General features: G+C 42.1%; 4 non-coding genes across 4 annotated transcripts; all 4 read right to left on the bottom strand.

Moving 5' to 3' along the window:
* Window positions 1-15,546: 15,546 nt before the first annotated feature.
* On the bottom strand, window positions 15,547-15,618 carry TRNAG-CCC (transfer RNA glycine (anticodon CCC)). The gene has a single exon. It is a non-coding gene; the product is annotated as a tRNA-Gly (tRNA).
* Window positions 15,619-16,791: 1,173 nt separating this feature from the next.
* Window positions 16,792-16,863, bottom strand: TRNAG-UCC (transfer RNA glycine (anticodon UCC)). Its single transcript has one exon. It is a non-coding gene; the product is annotated as a tRNA-Gly (tRNA).
* Window positions 16,864-16,959: 96 nt separating this feature from the next.
* Window positions 16,960-17,031, bottom strand: TRNAG-CCC (transfer RNA glycine (anticodon CCC)). The gene has a single exon. It is a non-coding gene; the product is annotated as a tRNA-Gly (tRNA).
* A 5,616-nt stretch (window positions 17,032-22,647) lies between these two features.
* Window positions 22,648-22,719, bottom strand: TRNAG-CCC (transfer RNA glycine (anticodon CCC)). Its single transcript has one exon. It is a non-coding gene; the product is annotated as a tRNA-Gly (tRNA).
* Between the last annotated feature and the right edge of the window lie 452 nt (window positions 22,720-23,171).

The following is a 23,171-nucleotide window of genomic DNA, read 5'->3' as shown; positions in this document are numbered from 1 at the left end:
CACCACATAGGGTCAGGGAAACTGGCGCCAAGTTTACCAAGAGGAGGCCCGAGGCAGCCAGACAGAAGTGTTGGTAAGAAAGGCCAGACAAAGGACACACAAAGGGGGTCCTGTGAAGCGCTCCAAAGTTATCTGGGAGTTGTCTGAGCTCCTCACCTGGTGAGCACGGTACGACGTGGGCAGCCGTTACCTGCAGACGTGGTCTGGATAATAAGAACTGTGAGTAAAGGCCCTGAACTGCATCACTGACTCCGTGTCGTTACTGCTGCTGCCCTGCACCATCACCCCCATCCTCCGCATACACTGCCCTGAGGCTATACTCCTCCCGTGGGGAGTTATGCTACGCTCTGCTGCACCCACAACACCAGCCTCAGCAGTCTGCCCTGTAGCGGCAGTTCACTCTGACCGCAATCCACGGGTGGCGTAGTCGGACATTTAAACATCAAAACCACATAAATAGTTCCGCCACTGGTTTGACCACCCTGAGCCACGGAACCGGGTCGCCGCCACGAAGACTACAACCACCAGCATCCACCAAAAAGGGTCCGGCTTCGGGTGTCCCAAGGCCCAGGGGGTGCATCAGAACATTTTCATCACCTTTCACAATCACCAATGGGACAAGGCAGGGATGTCCTCTGTCCCCTCTCTTATACATCCTAGTGACGGAGCACCTGCTCTCATCAATTCGCCATAACCCCAATATTAGGTGGATTGAGGTGGGAGGCACCGAGTACAAGTGCTCTCTATTTGCTGATGATGTCCTAGTATATATCACTCAATCACATATATCCATCCATGCTGTTATGGCTGAAATAGATCACTTTGTTACATGGTCAAATTTTAAAATCAATGCAGCGAAGTCTGAGGCCCTCGATGTCTCCCTCCCCAAATCCATATAGGATTCCATCCAGTCCAACTTTCCCTTTGCATGGCCCTCACAGGGTATCAAATACTTAGGAATTCCTATTCATAGAGACCTCTCCCATCTATGTTATCTTAATTTTGGGCCCTTTATTGAACAACTCCATACAGACCACGGTTGGCAAGTTAGAACTGTAAGATTCACTACGTGAACCACTGGTGTTTTGTGGAAAAGCACATGTACACTGTGTTCCAAATTATTATGCAAAAAGTGTTTAGGAGTGATAAGGGAAGAATTTGTTTGTTTGTCAGTTAAACTCATTGATGGTGATGCGTGTCAGGGCTCTTTATATCACTGTAAGCAATTGCAGACACCTGTGCTAATTAGTTTGGCAGGTGTGTCCAATGAAAGGCAAGACTACTTAAGAAGGCTCTCTCACATTATTAAGCAGCCTACATTTTCTGCCAAAATGGGTAAGAAAAAGGATGTGTCGGCTGCTGAGAAGCAACAAATTGTGGAGTGTTTAGGTCAAGGCATGACTACAATCAACATTGTGCGATGATCAGGATGAAGTGTCTTGGCAATCAAGAAGTATGTAGCTGATTCACAGTACACACGTGTGCGTGCTGATAAGGGCAAATTGAGGACTCTTTCCTACAGGCAATTACGTCAGGTTGAAAGAGCAGCGGCAAAAAAGCCTTGTCATAGCAGCAGACAAGTTTTTGAAGCTGCTTGTGCCTCCAACGTCCCCAGAACAACAAGATGCAGGGTCCTTCAGAGGTTTGCAGCTGTGCATACGCCATCCTGTCGACCTCCTCTATCCACTTCACACAAGCAGAAACGGCTCCAGTGGGCCAAACATTACATGAAGACTGATTTCAAAACTGTTTTGTTCACGGATGAGTGCCGTGCAGCGCTCGATGGTCCAGATGGATGGAGTGGAGGATGGCTGGTTGATGGACACCCCACGCAAACACGGCTACAGCGCCAACAAGGAGGAGGTGGAGTAATGTTTTGGGCTGGAATCATGGGGAGAGAGATTGTCGGCCCCTTTAGGATCCCTGAAGGCGCTAAAGATGAACTCCATAATGTATGTGGATTTTCTCAAACAGCACTTCCTGCCATGGTTCAAGAAGAAGAACCGTGTATTTCACAGCAAGATCATTTTTCTGCATGATAATGCACCATCTCATGCTGCACATAAAACAGCTGCATCTCTGGCTGATATGGGCATAAAAGGGGACAAACTTATGGTGTGACCCCCATGCTCCCCTGACCTCTACCCCATTCAGAACCTTTGGAGCATCATTAAAAGGAGTGTCTATGATGGCGGGAGGCAGTTCACATCTAAGCAACAGCTCTGGGAGGGTATTCTGTCCTCATGCAAAACAATTGAAGCAGAAACCATCCAAAACCTGACAAATTCAATGGACGAGAGAGTTCAGAAGCTCCTTTCGAACAAGGGGTCCTATGTGAAAATGTAACATCACCTAGAATAAAGTTTTGAGTTGAAAACTGTTTGATTTCAGTTTCTAACAACCTGCTAATGCTTATAATTTCAAAAATGACCATTTTTTTGGTCTTTATTAAAATGAAAAGGTTGATCGAAAAGTTTGGGGGATCTAAGAGTGTGGCAACCCAGTAGTCATGATTACTTCGAATTCTGACAATATGAGGGTCATGCTGCAGGTAGTGCAGCAAGAAGGCACTTATGTGTCTTGCGCATCTCGGAGCCCCAAAATTATTTTCCGGGCTAGATGCAGCTAAAAATTATTATTAATTTTAAATCTGGTGAAGCTTTAGTATAGATGGCCTAATAGGATCAGTGCTGCACACTGCTACAAAGCCCAAATTATTTTCCAGCCAAGATACAGATAAACATGATTAGTAATTTGAAAGCTTAAAACGGTTGGTAGGGTGATTTTAACCAATCATCAAGCTTTTACTCTCCCCAGGATGACACAGGGGTAGAAAAGTCGTTTCGGATCCATGATTTGTTCATCTTTATGAACGTGAGTCTGTCTACATTATCAGTGGAGAGCCGCGTGCGCTTATCTGTCAGCACACCACCAGCAGCGCTGAACACACGTTCAGACAGAACGCTGGCTGCGGGGCATGACAAGATCGCCAAGGCGTAAGTGGCTAGCTCCGGCCATTTATCCAGATTGGAAGCCCAAAAAGAGCCAGGGTCCAGTGACACAGTCGTGGCTTCAATGTTTACTTGGAGATACTCCTGTACCATCGTCTCTAGGCGTTGACTATGTGTCAGACTTCTTGTCTCCTGTGGCCTTGCAAAGGATGGGCTAAAAAAGTGGTGAAATGATTCCGCAAAATTGATGTTACCAGCAGATACTGTGGTTCTGTTACGGTTTGAGTGCTGAACACTTGACGGTCCCACGGTTGGCAAGTTGGAACTGTGAGATTCACTATGTGCACCACTGGTATTTTGTGGAAAAGCACATGTAAGATTCTGCAACAGTCTCTGCTGATACTCCTGCATGCGTGCATCCCTTTCTATGGCAGGAATAATTTCTGCAAATTTACTTTTGTACCGGGGATCTAACAGTGTGGCAACCCAGTAGTCAGGATTATTTCTAATTCTCACAATTCGAGGGTCATGTTGCAGGTAGTGCAGCAAGAAGGCACTCATGTGTGTTGCGCATCCAGGAGCACCAAGTCCCTGTTGTGTTGGTGGCGAGGTAACAATCATGCTTCCTTCCTCTGTCCTCTCCCCCCAACCTCGCACAACAAAAATGTGATCAAGTGTCTCCCTCATCTGATGAGTCTTCCATCAGTTCGTCCTCCACTTCTTCCTGGGCTCCTGCACCTTCCTCACTAGTTTGGCTGCTACCATGCGCCCTGGTAAAACCATCTCCCCCACCCTCACATGCCTGCCGCCTTGGTGCTGCCGACCGTCTGGACCTTGCAGATGTTAGCCCTTCCGCATACAACTCCTCCTCCTCTACTTCCTCCACCTCCTCTTGTGCCACCACCTGACTCCGAATTCTGTTTAACATGTGCTCCAGCATGTAAATCACCGGAATAGTCATGCTGATAATGGCATCGTCAGCACTAAACATCTTCGTCGCCATTTCAAAACTGTGCAGAAGGGTGCATAGGTCCCTGATCTGAGACCACTCCTCCAGCGTGATTTGCCCCACCTCTGGATCTCGTTGGCCCAGGCTATACGTCAGAACGTATTGCACCAGGGCTTGTCGGTGCTGCCACAGTCGCTGCAACATGTGCAGAGTTGAATTCCACCGGGTAGGCACATCGCATTTTAGCCGGTGAAGTGGCAGGCCCAACGACTTCTGTAGAGATGTAAGTCGCTGAGCTGCGGGCTGAGAATGGCGAAAGTGAGCACACAGCGACCGTGCCCTCTGCAGAAGGCCATCTAGTCTGGGATAGTGGGCTAAAAATTGCTGGACAACCAGGTTCAACACGTGAGCCATACAAGGCACGTGTGTGACATTGCCCAGACGAAGGGCCGCACCCAGGTTTGCAGCATTGTCGCACACGGCCTTCCCTTGTTTCAGGTCCAGTGGAGACAACCATTCATGAAATTGGTTCTCCAGAGCTGACCACAACTCCTCAGCTGTGTGACTCAAATTTCCCAGACATTTCAATGTAAAAACCGCCTGATGACGTTGAGCCCTACTGCCAGCATAGTAAGGAGGTGTGCAGGATCCCTTCTGCGCAGTTAGAAAGCTTGTGGCATGACCAGACAGGCTTTGGGTGCAGGTGGAAGACCGAGAGGAGGTTGAGGAGGCAGAAGCAGTGGAGGAACTTTGACATAAAGAGGATTGACGCACAACTCGTGGGGACGGCAAGACTTGGACAGCAGCCCCTTGTCCTGCTGTCACCATAGTTACCCAGTGCCCAGTCAGCGACATGTAACGCTCCTGTCCATGCCTACTCGTCCAAGTGTCTGTGGTGAAATGCACCCTGTCACACACAGAGTTTCTCAAAGAAGCGGTGATGTTGTGTGCGACATGCTGGTGGAGCGCAGGCACACCTTTCTTTGAGAAGTAGTGCCGACTGGGCATCTGGTACTGGGGCACTGCGACGGACATAAGGTCTCGAAAATCCTCTGTGTCCACCAGGCGGAAAGGCAGCATTTCTGTAGCCAAGAGCTTGCAGATGGTGAAATTCAACCTCTTAGCTTTCTCATGGCTAGGAGGAAATGGTCTTTTACTTGTCCACATCTGAGGGACCGAGGGCTGGCTATTGTGCTTAGACGGGGTTGATAAGGGTGTCCCCGGCAAACTGCCGGTCTGTGAGGAAGATGCAGGCGGACATGTTAGGTTGCCTTGATCCAAAGGTGGTGCTATCGATGTCGGACAGCGCTCAACACCAGCTGGTGTTACCACCTCCAAAGAAAATGATGACCTGCCAATCACGCTGGCTGTTGCGGGTAAAGAGGTGGCAGGTGTGCGCCCCAAAACAGGTGTGACTGCTGTCCCCCCAGTCACAGAGGATGAAGAGGCCGCGGATGCACAAGATATGGGAGACGGTGGTTGGCCCGGCCGGCTAGGCCGCATTGTAGCACACTGAGCTTCCCACTGCAACTTATGCTTCATGTCCATGTGCCGGTTCATGCATGAAGTACTCAAACTATGTATTTTTTGGCCTCTACTTAGCTTTTGCTGACAAATGTTACAGATAACACGAGTTGGGTCATCTTTATCGATCTGAAAAAATGCCCAGGCTATGCAAGGCTTAGCACCCATGCGACCTGAAGAGCCACCACGACTTGTGGTGAGAGGCAGAGTTGTGTTTGAGGATGTGTTATGTTCTGCTACCAAAGCTAAGGAAAGAGAGGAGATCTGTCCCTACTATAAGACTCAGCTGAATCCCTACGATGTAACAGGGAACCTGATCCTGCGATCAGACCTGCTAAAGTCCTAATCTAGTCTGTACGGAGACCTATAGATTTGGGGAGGGAATCCCTACAAGTACTAAGGACTGGGAGGAATATGGGACACCTCCTAACAGAAATAGTAGCAGACAGACGAACAAACAAAATAGATAGAACATAGAGGTCCGTAGACCAAGCAAACTAACAGAGTTAGATACAGAGCACAGGCTAGCTAGAAAGTAGATATACAATGAAGTCCAGCAAAGCCAGAAGGGCGGAGCAGGATTAAATAGGCCAACAAGGTCATGTGACCAGCAAAGGAAAAAAAACCTAACAGCAAGGTTCTAACAGTACCCCCCCTTCTAAGAGGATCCTCCGGATCCCCTAGGACCAGGCTTATCAGGAAATCTCCTGTGAAACGCTCTGATAAGTCTGGACGCGGAAACATCATCCGACCTCACCCAAGAGTTATCCTCGGGTCCGAAACCTTTCCAGGCCACAAGATACTGCAAACTACCTCTATACCGTCTAGAGTCAAGGATGCGAGAAATTTCATATTCCCCGTCCTCCACCACCGGAGGAACAGAGGCAGAGGCGTCACCATCCGACACAACAGCTTTTTTTAACAGAGAGACATGAAAGACCGGATTAATTCTCCAGGAGGTAGGAACCTCCAACCTAACAGCAGATTGGTTGACAACCTGAAGCACCTTAAAGGGCCCTACAAACTTGGGACCCAATTTCTTAGAAGGAATCCTCAACCGCAGATTCCTAGAGGACAACCAAACCATGTCACCAACAGCGAACAAAACCTCCTGTCGTTTCCTATCAAAGTAGTCTTTAGATTTTCTGTTGGCCTCCTGAAGATTACCACGCACATCCGTCCAAACTCTTTCCAAATCACCGGAAAAATTCTCCTCCTCAGGCACGGCAGATCCCAACTTGGAGAACGACCCAAACGACGGATGTCTCCCAGAACAACAAAAAAAAGGCGAACAACCAGCAGAAGAAGATGTATGATTGTTCAGAGCAAATTCGGCAAGTGGCAGAAACTCAGACCACCCCTCTTGATTGTCTGTCACAAAACAACGCAAGAACTGCTCAACATCCTGGTTTTTCCTTTCTGTCTGGCCATTAGATTCAGGATGATATCCGGACGAAAACGACAAATGAATTCCCAACCTGTCACAAAAGGCACGCCAAAAACGAGCCACGAACTGAGGACCCCTATCAGAAACAATGTCAGTAGGAACGCCATGAAGTCTGACAATTTCCTTGACAAAGGCCTTAGCGAGAGTTTTAGCGCAGGGCAGTTTGACGAAGGGAACCAAGTGACACATCTTGCTAAAACGGTCCACGACCACCCAGATGACAGTAAAACCCTCAGAGGGGGGAAGGTCAGTTATAAAGTCCATAGCCAAATGTGTCCAAGGAGCACTGGGGACCTCCAAAGGACAAAGCAACCCCGCAGCAGGAGTATGTGAGGACTTAGATCTAGCACATATAGTACATTGGCGCACCCACTTAATGACTTCCTTCTGCCATCCAGGCCACCAAAAACTGCGACCCACCAGTCTCTTGGTCTCAGAGATTCCGGGATGACCTGCCAACCGAGATTCGTGACACTCAACAAACAAATCTCTCCTAAAGGTCCCAGGCACAAACAACCTCCCATGAGGAGTGTTAGATGGGGCATTCTCCTGAGCTTTAAGAATCTCATCTTCCAAAACGGAGTCTAAAGCAGCTATCACAACACCTTCTTGTAAAATGTTTTCCTCTTTCTCAGCACCGACTATGGGAGAAAAACTGCGAGACAAGGCATCCGCCTTAACATTCTTAGTACCAGGGATGTAAGTAACGGAGAAATTAAACCGCGAGAAAAACAGTGCCCACCTAGCCTGACGGGCATTCAGGCGCTTGGCAGCGTCAAGATATATCAGATTTTTATGATCCGTAAGAACCTGAACGGGAAATTCCGCACCTTCCAAGAAGTGGCGCCAGTGTTCAAATGCGAGTTTAATAGCCAATAATTCCCGATTACCAATATCGTAATTCAATTCAGTCTCCGAAAATTTTTTTGAAAAAAATGCACAGGGATGTAATCCATCCCCGTTATCCTGAGACAATACTGCGCCAACCCCCACAGAGGAAGCATCAACCTCAACCAAAAACGGCCTAGTAACATCAGGCTGCATAAGGATGGGAGCAGAGGTGAACCTCTCCTTGAGATACACAAAAGCTTCAATGGCCTCAGAAGACCACTGAACCGCATCAGCACCTTTCCTGGTGAGATCAGTCAGAGGTTTGACAATACTAGAAAAATTTTTTATGAATTTTCTATAGTAATTGGCGAAACCCAAAAACCTCTGTATCGATTTCAAACCAATAGGCCTAGGCCATTCCTGCACAGCCTGAACCTTAACCGGATCCATCTCAAAACCTTTGCTGGAGATAATGTAGCCCAAAAAACTAATTCTCTGTACAGCGAACTCACATTTCTCCAGCTTAGCAAAAAGCGAATTGTCCATTAATAACTGTAATACCTCACGCACGCTCCGCCAATGAGACTCCAGATCTGGCGAATAAATCAAAATGTCATCCAAATACACAACCACATTTTTACCGATCAAAGGTCTAAGGATGTCATTAATCAGATTCTGAAAAAATGCAGGAGCATTAGTAAGACCAAAAGGCATAACCAGATTCTCAAAATGACCCACAGGAGTGTTAAAAGCAGTCTTCCATTCATCACCCTCCTTCATGCGCAACAGATTGTATGCCCCCTTAAGGTCAATTTTAGAGAACCACTTGGCCCCCAATAACTGGTTAAACAGATCAGGAATCAATGGCAGTGGGTAAGGATTGCGTACCGTAATTTTGTTAATCTCACGAAAATCCAGACAAGGACGTAAACCGCCGTCCTTTTTTTTTACAAAAAAAAATCCAACCGCCACAGGAGACTTAGAGGGCCTAATGTGACCGGCGGCCAAGCTTGTCTGTATGTATTCCTCCAAAGCCTTCCTCTCAGGAATAGTAAGGTTAAATAAACGACTTTTAGGAAGAGTCGCTCCAGGGACAAATTCAATAGAACAATCATAGTCTCTATGGGGAGGCAAAACCTGCGATTCTTTCTCAGAAAAAACTCTCCAAAAATCCTGAATAGGAACAGGCAATTCTCCCCTATCCAAAGCTGCAATACGCCCGTTACAACACTTGTCATAACATTTATGGCTCCAGGATTTAATTTCACTGGTAGACCAATCCAGTACAGGATTGTGAAATTTTAACCAGGGCAAACCCAATATTACTGGAGAAGGCAAGTTATTCAAAACTACCAAATCCAATTTCTCATGGTGAACACCATTAATAGTGAGAGGAAATTCACAGACCTTGAGAGTAATATCTTTCAAAGGGGAGCCATCCACAGAAACCACAGCAATGGGGAATGATAAAGGTTCAGGTTTTAAATTGAGTTTTTCCACGAATCCCCCATCAATAACATTCAGTGTAGACCCGCAATCAACAAACACCCGAAATTCCATTAATTTTTCCTGAGCAATCGTGGAAGCAGCTAAAAATATACCCTTGGAATTTAAACAGGCAATACGGGCGTGACTGACCATTTTTTTTTCTTTCTTCATACGAAGCTCACAGCCTTTAATCAAATGACCAGATTTCCCGCAATAGAAACACAAGCCTTCTGAAAAACGACGGTGTTTTTCTTGAGAGCGAGGTGCCACCGATCCAATCTCCATCGGTTCACCACTGTTAGTACACACATTATCATAACCAGAAACTGACATAGCAGAGGATTTGCTCTCATTAACCCTAGCACGCAGTCTTCTATCCACCCGTATAGCTAATTGCATAGCCTGTTGCAAATCCTCAGGTGTAGGATAAGCAATTAGCAGGTCTTTAACCTTTTCACTGAGCCCAGCAAGAAATAGACTTTTCAGAGCAGAATCGTTCCACCCTGTTTGAGTGGACCAACGACGAAAATGTGTACAATATTTTTCCATATTACCTGATCCCTGTTTTAAACGTCTCAACTCAGTCTCAGCTGATGCCACACGGTCAGGATCATCATATAATAGTCCTAAAGCAGAAAAAAAACTATCCACTGATCTGAAGCATGTATCACTAGGTTGCAAAGAAAAGGCCCACTCCTGAGGCTCTTTGCGCAAAAGTGACATAATGAACCCTACGCGCTGGGATTCATCCCCAGAGGACTTGGGTCTCAAACGAAAATACAATAAGCAAGCATTTTTAAATGAAAAAAATTCTCGATGTTCACCAAAAAATAAATCCGGCAAACATACCTTAGGCTCCAAGAAATATGCTCCAGGACAGTTACTCACGTGCTGACGGAGCTCGGCCACTTCCAGAGAGAGTCCCTGCAGGTGTTTAGCCAAATCCTGAACCGACACCATGATGGAACAAAAAAAAAAAAAATCTTTCCTTAGAGAATTTACGGGCTGGACTTACTGTTATGTTCTGCTACCAAAGCTAAGGAAAGAGAGGAGATCTGTCCCTACTATAAGACTCAGCTGAATCCCTACGATGTAACAGGGAACCTGATCCTGCGATCAGACCTGCTAAAGTCCTAATCTAGTCTGTACGGAGACCTATAGATTTGGGGAGGGAATCCCTACAAGTACTAAGGACTGGGAGGAATATGGGACACCTCCTAACAGAAATAGTAGCAGACAGACGAACAAACAAAATAGATAGAACATAGAGGTCCGTAGACCAAGCAAACTAACAGAGTTAGATACAGAGCACAGGCTAGCTAGAAAGTAGATATACAATGAAGTCCAGCAAAGCCAGAAGGGCGGAGCAGGATTAAATAGGCCAACAAGGTCATGTGACCAGCAAAGGAAAAAAAACCTAACAGCAAGGTTCTAACAGGATGCAGTTGTTGACGTGCTTCCAGTACTACGTCTCTGTCCAGGAAGGCGCAACCTGACCTCGTCGTCACTAGCATCTTCCTCCACCTCCTCTGCTGACCTCATCTCTTGGCTGACTGTGGGTTGACAGTAAGTGGGATCTCCAACCTCATCATCATCACCCTGTGCGTTATCACACCCGTCGTCCTCAGAGCCAACCTGTTCCTGCCCTGACAAAAAACTAAAGTTGTCGCTCCAATCAGGTATTTGAGTCTTATCATCGTCTTCCTCATTGTCTCCACCAACAGGAGTTACAGTTTGGGAATGAGGGTCTACATTATGGTCAGAACCTTCTGCGTCTGGTCCTGGATCCGACTCATAAAGATTCTGGGCATCAGTGCAGATCATTTCCTCGTCTGGATTCACAGAAGCGCTGGAGTCGACCTCTGATTCCCAGGCTATAGTATGAGTAAACAGCTCTGCAGACTCAACCATCTGTTCTACCTCATACTCAGACGGGCAGCTGGAGATTTGGGAGCTGTGAGGAAGCAAGTGCGATTGGGGTGACACCTTTGAGGACTGGAGTATTTGTGATGTTGAAGTTGATGTGGAGGAGAGCCCACTTAAAGGAGCACTTGATATCCGTTGAAGCACCTGCTGTTTTTGTGCCTCATCTGGAATTTGTAGCAATTGGCGTGGCCGTAAGAAAGGGATCTTATCACATTGTCCGCTAAAAGAAGTAGACATTTTAGTTTGGCTGGAAGATGGTCTTTCTTCTGCAGATGTTACTGTTGCTTTAACACCTACCCCACGGACACAACCTTTTTTCCCCTTCCCAACACGCCTATTCCCCTTTCCACCAGCAGCAGGCCTTTTTCCACTCATTTTGGTGGTTAACTAATTCACAACTCTGGAGTTGTTTGCACAAAAAAACAATGGATGGAAACCGAGCAGAGCTGAGTGGCCAAACTGTGGTATTAGGCCAAAACTATTGGCTGGGTTAGATGCAGAAAAAAAATTATATTCAATTTGCAACCTGATGGAGGTCAGTATAGATGGACTAATAGGGAAAGTCCCACACACTGCTAGAAGGCCAAATATTTTTTCAGAGCTAGATGCAGATAAAAATTATTTTTAATTTGCAACCTGATGGAGGTCAGTATAGATGGACTAATAGAGAAAGTCCCACACACAGCTAGAAGCCCAATATTTTTTCAGAGGTAGATGCAGAAAAAAATTATTTTTAATTTGCAACCTGATGGAGATCAGTAAAGATGGACTAATAGAGAAAGTCCCACACACAGCTAGAAGCCCAATATTTTTTCAGAGGTAGATGCAGAAAAAAATATATTCAGTTTGCAACCTGATGAAGGTCTGTATAGATGGATTAATAGAACAAGTCCCACACACAGCTAGAAGCCCAATATTTTTTCAGAGGTAGATGCAGAAAAAAATATATTCAGTTTGCAACCTGATGGAGGTCTGTATAGATGGATTAATAGAACAAGTCCCACACACAGCTAGAAGCCCAATATTTTTTCAGAGGTAGATGCAGAAAAAAATATATTCAGTTTGCAACCTGATGGAGGTCTGTATAGATGGATTAATAGAACAAGTCCCACACACAGCTAGAAGCCCAATATTTTTTCAGAGGTAGATGCAGAAAAAAATATATTCAGTTTGCAACCTGATGGAGGTCTGTATAGATGGATTAATAGAACAAGTCCCACACACAGCTAGAAGCCCAATATTTTTTCAGAGGTAGATGCAGAAAAAAAAATATTCAGTTTGCAACCTGATGGAGGTCTGTATAGATGGATTAATAGAACAAGTCCCACACACAGCTAGAAGCCCAATATTTTTTCAGAGGTAGATGCAGAAAAAAATATATTCAGTTTGCAACCTGACGGAGGTCTGTATAGATGGATTAATAGAACAAGTCCCACACACAGCTAGAAGCCCAATATTTTTTCAGAGGTAGATGCAGAAAAAAATATATTCAGTTTGCAACCTGATGGAGGTCAGTATAGATGGACTAATACAACAAGTCCCACACACAGCTAGAAGAACAATATTTTTTCAGAGGTAGATGCAGAAAAAAATATATTCAGTTTGCAACCTGATGGAGGTCTGTATAGATGGATTAATAGAACAAGTCCCACACACAGCTAGAAGCCCAATATTTTTTCAGAGGTAGATGCAGAAAAAAATATATTCAGTTTGCAACCTGATGGAGGTCTGTATAGATGGATTAATAGAACAAGTCCCACACACAGCTAGAAGCCCAATATTTTTTCAGAGGTAGATGCAGAAAAAAATATATTCAGTTTGCAACCTGATGGAGGTCTGTATAGATGGATTAATAGAACAAGTCCCACACACAGCTAGAAGCCCAATATTTTTTCAGAGGTAGATGCAGAAAAAAATATATTCAGTTTGCAACCTGATGGAGGTCTGTATAGATGGATTAATAGAACAAGTCCCACACACAGCTAGAAGCCCAATATTTTTTCAGAGGTAGATGCAGAAAAAAATATATTCAGTTTGCAACCTGATGGAGGTCAGTATAGATGGACTAATACAACAAGTCCCACACACAGCTAGAAGCCCAATATTTTTTCAGAGGTAGATGCAGAAAAAAATATATTCAGTTTGCAACCTGATGGAGGTCTGTATAGATGGTTTAATAGAACAAGTCCCACACACAGCTAGAAGCCCAATATTTTTTCAGAGGTAGATGCAGAAAAAAATATATTCAGTTTGCAACCTGATGGAGGTCTGTATAGATGGATTAATAGAACAAGTCCCACACACAGCTAGAAGCCCAATATTTTTTCAGAGGTAGATGCAGAAAAAAATATATTCAGTTTGCAACCTGATGGAAGTCTGTATAGATGGATTAATAGAACAAGTCCCACACACAGCTAGAAGCCCAATATTTTTTCAGAGGTAGATGCAGAAAAAAATATATTCAGTTTGCAACCTGATGGAGGTCTGTATAGATGGATTAATAGAACAAGTCCCACACACAGCTAGAAGCCCAATATTTTTTCAGAGGTAGATGCAGAAAAAATATATTCAGTTTGCAACCTGATGGAGGTCTGTATAGATGGATTAATAGAACAAGTCCCACACACAGCTAGAAGCCCAATATTTTTTCAGAGGTAGATGAAGAAAAAAATATATGCAGTTTGCAACCTGATGGAGGTCAGTATAGATGGACTAATACAACAAGTCCCACACACAGCTAGAAGCCCAAAATTTTTTCAGAGCTAGATGCAGAAAAAAATTATATTCAATTTGCAACCTGATGGAGGTCAGTATAGATGGACTAATAGAATGATGCTATGCCCAAAAGATTTTACTTCACTAGGTGCAGTAAAAAAATTGGTATTCTATACACAGGTGGTATATCTTGCAACACAGATAGGCTACTCCACTGACTAACACACTCTGCAATAGGCCAAGAAGGATTAGCTTTGCTAGATTCAGCCAAATGCTGTGAAAAAAACTTGCACAGCACTGGCACAGACCTGCCTGGCAAAAACTGATAGGAACTGATGTAACCTAGTCCTGAAAAGGACTCCAATTACAATTAGTCTTTACTCCCACAATCTATCTATTTAAGAGCACAGACCTGCCTGATAAAAGTCGTAGGAAATGCTGTAACCTAGTCCTTAAAAGGACTGCAATCACAACTATTCCCTACTCCCAAGCTATCTGTATATTTGTGCGAAAATTGGCTTGAAATTAACAAGGTATAGTGCACACAGCAACAGCGGTGCCGTCTAACACGCAGCTGCAGCAGTGAGAAAATGGTGGCGACGGGGAAAATGGCTTGGTCTTATAGGGCAAGGACATGTGACATACACTGCCAATGACACATGCCCTTGCTTGTGTGAAAAAAAGCACTTCGCTCCGTGTGTGCGCTGCTGATGGGCTGACAGATTGCACCTCCCCACTGCAAATGCGGGAAAGAGAAAAAAAAATGGAGATCTTCATTGTTCCTGCAGAGATCCATCCCCTGCCCCTCCCCCCACCCCGCTGTACACTCAAACTGCGTATTAACATTAATTTTCATCATTACTGAGAAAAAATCCAGTTATGATTTTGGTGCATGAACAGTTATCGAACATAACCTCGAACAGCCGAATTTTTCTCAAATTGTTCGTGTTCGCCGAACGGCTCGAACACCGCCCAAAACAGCTCGAATTTGAGATTGGCGAACAGTTCGAGTAGAACAACGCTCATCTCTACTGAAGAGCAGAAGATCAGTTAGATGAGACAGTTGAAAAAAATCTAATAAATATTCTCTTCAATTTTTTTCTCATTTTCGTGGTTGCTAAACTCTAAGAAGAAAGAAGAGCCTGACACTTAACACGAATAATTAAAACAGACTAAAAGCATCACCAAATGTGAAAAACAATTCATGCGTTGGCCAGGAATCAAACCCGGGTCAATTACTTGGAAGGCAGCGATTCTCACCACTATACCACCAACACTTACAGAAGCCATGTTTTTTTCTTACATTTTCTGCACTAACAATACGAAATTATTAGTAAAAAGTAAGACGTGCCAGGAAAAAAAAACCCATATAAGTATTGCATTGACCAGGAATTAATCGCAGGTCAACTGCTTGGAAGGCAGGTTTGCTCACCACTATACCAAAAATGCTTAAGGTACCCAGCATTTTTTTCACATTTTCTGCACTAACCCTTCAAAATTGTTAGTAAAAATTATGACGTGCCTGAAAAAAAAACACACCCATGTTTTGCATTGGCCAGGAATCAAACCCGGGTCAACTGCTTGGAAGGCAGCTATGCTCACCACTATACCACCAATGCTTACAGGATCAGCTTTTTTTTTTACATTTTCTGCACTAACATTACAAAATAGTTTGTAAAATGTATGATATGCCAGAAATAAAACTACATAAGTATTGCATTGGCTGGGAATCGAACCCGGGCCAACTGCTTGGGAAGCAGCTATGCTCACCACTATACCACCAATGCATGAACCAACTTGACTGGTTTGGGATTATGGCTGTTAAATCTGCTAAAGTTTTACTTAAAAAAAGGAGGACTGAATATGTCTTGAAAGAGCCAAATACTAAAAAGTTTAAAAACAAGGCAAAGCATTGTCCAAAACTCAAAGATGAATTCTTGTGAATCAGCTATGGAGCTTTTCCGCCAATTCTTACAATTCTCTCAATTATTTTCACTTTTTTGCCAATAAGGTAACTAAACTCTTACCAAGAAAGAAAGTACACTATGAGCCTTAGCTCAAAAAGATTACAAAGAGTCAGCACCAGCGCCAAATTACCCCTAAAGACCTCTGCCATTTTTAACACTAACTCTAAAGACAGAGGAGTTTTTGGAATCAGTTATGTAGCTTTTCCACCTCTGCTTACAAATTCTCTCAATTAGCTTGGCTTTTTGCCAACTAAGGTAGCTAACGTGTTACCAAGAAAGAAATAAAAGCATAAGCCTTAGCACAGAAAGTGAAAAAGAGTCCAAACACCACCAAATGCAAAAAAACAATGAGTTCTTCAAGAATTAAACTATAGCCTATTGTTTTAAAAGCAACTACACCCACCAGCATAACACCAATGCCAACCCTGACAATGCTTTCATATGGGAGACTAACCCTACAAAGTGTTTAATCAACAACTGAAGAGCAGAAGATCAGTTAGATGAGACAGTTGAAAAAAAGCTAAGAAATATTCTCTTCAATTTTTTTCTCATTTTCGTGGTTGCTAAACTCTAAGAAGAAAGAAGAACCTGAGACTTAACACGAAAAATTAAAACAGACTAAAAGCATCACCAAATGTGAAAATCAATTCATGCGTTGGCTGAGAATCAAACTCGGGTCAACTACTTGGAAAGCAACGATTCTCACCACTATACCACCAACACTTACAGAAGCCATGTTTTTTTCTTACATTTTCTGCACTAACAATACGAAATTATTAGTAAAAAGTAAGACGTGCCAGGAAAAAAAAACCCACATAATTATTGCATTGACCAGGAATCAATCGCAGGTCAACTGCTTGGAATGCAGGTTTGCTCACCACTATACCAAAAATGCTTAAGGTACCCAGCATTTTTTTCACATTTTCTGCACTAACCCTACAAAATTGTTAGTAAAAAGTATGACGTGCCTGAAAAAAAAAAACACGGATGTTTTGTATTGGCTGGGAATTGAACCCAGGTCAACTGCTTGGAAGGCAGCTATGCTCACCACTATACCACCAATGCTTACAGGGTCAGCTTTTTTTTTTACATTTTCTGCACTAACATTACAAAATAGTTTGTAAAATGTATGATATGCCAGAAATAAAACTACATAAGTATTGCATTGGCTGGGAATCGAACCCGGGTCAACTGCTTGGGAAGCAGCTATGCTCACCACTATACCACCAATGCATGAACCAACTTGACTGGTTTGGGATTATGGCTGTTAAATCTGCTAAAGTTTTACTTAAAAAAAGGAGGACTGAATATGCCTTGAAGGAGCCAAATACTAAAAAGTTTAAAAACAAGGCAAAGCATTGTCCAAAACTCAAAGATGAATTCTTGTGAATCAGCTATGGAGCTTTTCCACCAATTCTTACAATTCTCTCAATTATTTTCACTTTTTTGCCAATAAGGTAACTAAACTCTTACCAAGAAAGAAAGTACACTATGAGCCTTAGCTCAAAAAGATTACAAAGAGTCAGCACCAGCACCAAATTCCCCCTAAAGACCTCTGCCATTTTTGGCATTTTTAACACTAACTCTAAAGACAGAGGAGTTTTTGGAATCAGTTATGTATCTTTTCCACCTCTGCCTACAAATTCTCTCAATAAGCTTTGATTTCTGCCCACTAAGGTAGCTAAAGTGTTACCAAGAAAGAAATAAAAGCATAAGCCTTAGCACAGAAAGTGAAAAAGATTCCAAACACCACCAAATGCAAAAAAACAATGAGTTCTTCAATGAATTAATCTATGGCCTATTGTTTTAAAAGCAACTACACCCACCAGCATAACACCTATGGCAACCCTGACATTGCTTTCGTATTGGAGACTAACCCTACAAAGTGTTTAATCAACAACTGAAGAGCAGAAGATCAGTTAGATGAGACAGTTGAAAAAAAGCTAAGAAATATTCTCTTCAATTTTTTTCTCATTTTCGTGGTTGCTAAACTCTAAGAAGAAAGAAGAGCATGAGCCTTAACACGAAAAATTAAAACAGACTAAAAGCATCACCAAATGTGAAAAACAATTCATGCGTTGGCCAGAAATCGAACCCGGGTCAACTGCTTGGAAGGCAGCGATTCTCACCACTATACCACCAACACTTACAGAAGCCATGTTTTTTTCTTACATTTTCTGCACTAACAATACGAAATTATTAGTAAAAAGTAAGACGTGCCAGGAAAAAAAACCCCGCATAAGTATTGCATTGACCAGGAATCAATCGCAGGTCAACTGCTTGGAAGGCAGGTTTGCTCACCACTATACCAAAAATGCTTAAGGTACCCAGCATTTTTTTCACATTTTCTGCACTAACCCTACAAAATTGTTAGTAAAAAGTATGACGTGCCTGAAAAAAAAAAACACCGATGTTTTGTATTGCCCAGTAATCGAACCCGGGTCAACTGCTTGGAAGGCAGCTATGCTCACTACTATACCACCAATGCTTACAGGATCAGCTTTTTTTTTTACATTTTCTGCACTAACATTACAAAATAGTTTGTAAAATGTATGATATGCCAGAAATAAAACTACATAAGTATTGCATTGGCCGGGAATCGAGCCCAGGTCAACTGCTTGGGAAGCAGCTATAACTCACCACTATACCACCAATGCATGAACCAACTTGACTGGTTTGGAACTATGGCTGTTAAATCTGCTAAAGTTTCACTTAAAAAAGGAGGACTGAATATGTCTTGAAAGAGCCAATTACTAAAAAGTTTAAAAACAAGGCAAGCATTGTCCAAAACTCAAAGATGAATTCTTGTGAATCAGCTATGTAGCTTTTCCACCAATTCTTACATTTCTCTCAATTATTTTCACTTTTTTGCCAATAAGGTATCTAAACTCTTACCAAGAAAGAAAGTACACTATGAGCCTTAGTTCAAACAGATTACAAAGAGTCAGCACCAGCACCAAATTACCCCTAAAGACCTCTGCCATTTTTGGCATTTTTAACACTAACTCTAAAGACAGAGGAGTTTTTGGAATCAGTTATGTAGCTTTTCCACCTCTGCCTACAAATTCTCTCAATTAGCTTTGCTTTTTGCCAACTAAGGTAGCTAAAGTCTTACCAAGAAAGAAATAAAAGCATAAGCTTTAGCACAGAAAGTGAAAAAGATTCCAAACACCACCAAATGCAAAAAAACTATGAGTTCTTCAAGAATTAAACTATGGCCTATTGTTTTAAAAGCAACTACACCCACCAGCATAACACCAATGCCAACCCTGACATTGCTTTCGTTTTGGAGACTAACCCTACAAAGTGTTTAATCAACAACTGAAGAGCAGAAGATCAGTTAGATGAGACAGTTGAAAAAAAGCTAAGAAATATTCTCTTCAATTTTTTTCTCATTTTCGTGGTTGCTAAACTCTAAGAAGAAAGAAGAGCCTGAGACTTAACACGAAAAATTAAAACAGACTAAAAGCATCACCAAATGTGAAAAACAATTCATGCGTTGGCTGAGAATCAAACTCGTGTCAAATATTTGGAAGGCAGCGATCCTCACCACGATACCACCAACACTTACAGAAGCCATGTTTTTTTCTTACATTTTCTGCACTAACAATACGAAATTATTAGTAAAACGTAAGACGTGCCAGGAAAAAAAAACCCACATAAGTATTGCATTGACCAGGAATCAATCGCAGGTCAACTGCTTGGAAGGCAGGTTTGCTCACCACTATACCAAAAATGCTTAAGGTACCCAGCATTTTTTTCACATTTTCTGCACTAACCCTACAAAATTGTTAGTAAAAAGTATGACGTGCCTGAAAAAAAAAAAACACCGATGTTTTATATTGGCCAGGAATTGAACCCGGGTCAACTGCTTGGAAGACAGCTATGCTCACCACTATACCACCAATGCTTACAGGGTCAGCTTTTTTTTTTACATTTTCTGCACTAACATTACAAAATAATTTGTAAAATGTATGATATGCCAGAAATAAAACTACATAAGTATTGCATTGGCTGGAAATTGAACCCGGATCAACTGCTTGGGAAGCAGCTATGCTCACCACTATACCACCAATGCATGAACCAACTTGACTGGTTTGGGATTTTGGCTGTTAAATCTGCCAAAGTTTTACTAAAAAAAGGAGGACTGAATATGTCTTGAAAGAGCCAATTACTAAAAAGTTTAAAAACAAGGCAAAGCATTGTCCAAAACTCAAAGATGAATTCTTGTGAATCAGCTACGGAGCTTTTCCAACAATTCTTACAATTCTCTCAATTATTTTCACTTTTTTGCCAATAAGGTAACTAAACTCTTACCAAGAAAGAAAGTACACTATGAGCCTTAGCTCAAAAAGATTACAAAGAGTCAGCACCAGCACCAAATTACCCCTAAAGACCTCTGCCACTTTTGGCATTTTTAACACTAACTCTAAAGACAGAGGAGTTTTTGGAATCAGTTATGTAGCTTTTCCACCTCTGCCTACAAATTCTCTCAATTAGCTTTGCTTTCTGCCCACTAAGGTAGCTAAAGTGTTACCAAGAAAGAAATAAAAGCATAAGCCTTAGCACAGAAAGTGAAAAAGATTCCAAACACCACCAAATGCAAAAAAACAATGAGTTCTTCAAGAATTAAACTATAGCCTATTGTTTTAAAAGCAACTACACCCACCAGCATAACACCAATGCCCACCCTGACATTGCTTTCGTATTGGAGACTAACCCTACAAAGTATTTAATCAACAACTGAAGAGCAGAAGATCAGTTAGATGAGACAGTTGAAAAAAATCTAAGAAATATTCTCTTCAATTTTTTTCTCATTTTCGTGGTTGCTAAACTCTAAGAAGAAAGAAGAGCATGAGCCTTAACACGAAAAATTAAAACAGACTAAAAGCATCACCAAATGTCAAAAACAATTCATGCGTTGGCCAGGAATCGAACCTGGGTCAACAGCTTGGAAGGCAGCTATGCTCACCACTATACCACCAACACTTACAGAAGCCATGTTTTTTTCTTACATTTTCTGCACTAACAATACAAAATTATTAGTAAAAAGTAAGACGTGCCAGGAAAAAAAAAACCCACATAAGTATTGCATTGACCAGGAATCAATCGCAGGTCAACTGCTTGGAAGGCAGGTTTGCTCACCACTATACCAAAAATGCTTAAGGTACCCAGCATTTTTTTCACATTTTCTGCACTAACCCTACAAAATTGTTAGTAAAAATTATGACGTGCCTGAATAAAAAACACACCCATGTTTTGCATTGGCCGGGAATCGAACCCGGGTCAACTGCTTGGAAGGCAGATATGCTCACCACTATACCACCAATGTTTACAGGATCAGCTTTTTTTTTATACATTTTCTGCACTAACATTACAAAATAGTTTGTAAAATGTATGATATGCCAGAAATAAAACTACATAAGTATTGCATTGGCCGGGAATAGAATCAGGGTCAACTGCTTGGGAAGCAGCTATGCTCACCACTATACCACCAATGCATGAACCAACTTGACTGGTTTGGGATTATGGCTGTTAAATCTGCTAAAGTTTTACTTAAAAAAAGGAGGACTGAATATGTCTTGAAAGAGCCAATTACTAAAAAGTTTAAAAACAAGGAAAAGCTTTGTCCAAAACTCAAAGATGAATTCTTGTGAATCAGCTATGGAGCTTTTCCACCAATTCTTACAATTCTCTCAATTATTTTCACTTTTTTGCAATAAGGTAACTAAACTCTTACCAAGAAAGAAAGTACACTATGAGCCTTAGCTCAAACAGATTACAAAGAGTCAAAAGCAGCACCAAATTCCCCCTAAAGACCTCTGCCATTTTTGGCATTTTTAACACTAACTCTAAAGACAGAGGAGTTTTTGGAATCAGTTATGTAGCTTTTCCACCTCTGCCTACAAATTCTCTCAATTAGCTTTGCTTTCTGCCCACTAAGGTAGCTAAAGTGTTACCAAGAAAGAAATAAAAGCATAAGCCTTAGCACAGAAAGTGAAAAAGATTCCAAACACCACCAAATGCAAAAAAACAATGAGTTCTTCAAGAATTAAACTATGGCCTATTGTTTTAAAAGCAACTACACCCACCAGCATAACACCAATGCCAACCCTCACATTGCTTTCGTATTGGAGACTAACCCTACAAAGTATTTAATCAACAACTGAAGAGCAGAAGATCAGTTAGATGAGACAGTTGAAAAAATCTAAGAAATATTCTCTTCAATTTTTTTCTCATTTTCGTGTTTGCTAAACTCTAAGAAGAAAGAAGAGCATGAGCCTTAACACGAAAAATTAAAACAGACTAAAAGCATCACCAAATGTGAAAAACAATTCATGCGTTGGCCAGGAATTGAACCCGGGTCAACTGTTTGGAAGGCAGCTATGCTCACCACTATACCACCAACACTTACAGAAGCCATGTTTTTTTCTTACATTTTCTGCACTAACAATACGAAATTATTAGTAAAAAGTAAGACGTGCCAGGAAAAAAAACCCCGCATAAGTATTGCATTGACCAGGAATCAATCGCAGGTCAACTGCTTGGAAGGCAGGTTTGCTCACCACTATACCAAAAATGCTTAAGGTACCCAGCATTTTTTTCACATTTTCTGCACTAACCCTACAAAATTGTTAGTAAAAAGTATGACGTGCCTGAAAAAAAAAAACACCGATGTTTTGTATTGGCTGGGAATTGAACACGGGTCAACTGCTTGGAATGCAGCTATGCTCACCACTATACCACCAATGCTTACAGGTTCAGCTTTTTTTTTTACATTTTCTGCACTAACATTACAAAATAGTTTGTAAAATGTATGATATGCCAGAAATAAAACTACATAAGTATTGCATTGGCCGGGATTCGAATCCAGGTCAACTGCTTGGGAAGCAGCTATGCTCACCACTATACCACCAATGCATGAACCAACTTGACTGGTTTGGAATTATGGCTGTTAAATCTGCTAAAGTTTTACTTAAAAAAAGGAGGACTGAATATGTCTTGAAAGAGCCAATTACTAAAAAGTTTAGAAACAAGGAAAAGCATTGTCCAAAACTCAAAGATAAATTCTTGTGAATCAGCTATGGAGCTTTTCCACCAATTATTACAATTCTCTCAATTATTTTCACTTTTTTGCTAATAAGGTAACTAAACTCTTACCAAGAAAGAAAGTACACTATGAGCCTTAGCTCAAAAAGATTACAAACAGTCAGCACCAGCACCAAATTACCCCTAAAGACCTCTGCCATTTTTGGCATTTTTAACACTAACTCTAAAGACAGAGGAGTTTTTGGAATCAGTTATGTAGCTTTTCCACCTCTGCCTTCAAATTCTCTCAATTAGCTTTGCTTTTTGCCAACTAAGGTAGCTAA

This window comes from Phyllobates terribilis, unplaced genomic scaffold (genome assembly GCF_046119375.1).
Source record: "Phyllobates terribilis strain yellow unplaced genomic scaffold, ASM4611937v1 Scaffold_3__8_contigs__length_932513732, whole genome shotgun sequence".
Lineage (NCBI taxonomy): Eukaryota > Metazoa > Chordata > Amphibia > Anura > Dendrobatidae > Phyllobates > Phyllobates terribilis.
The sequence above is the reverse complement of the archived record's forward strand: the minus strand, read 5'-3'. Positions and strand labels throughout refer to the sequence as shown.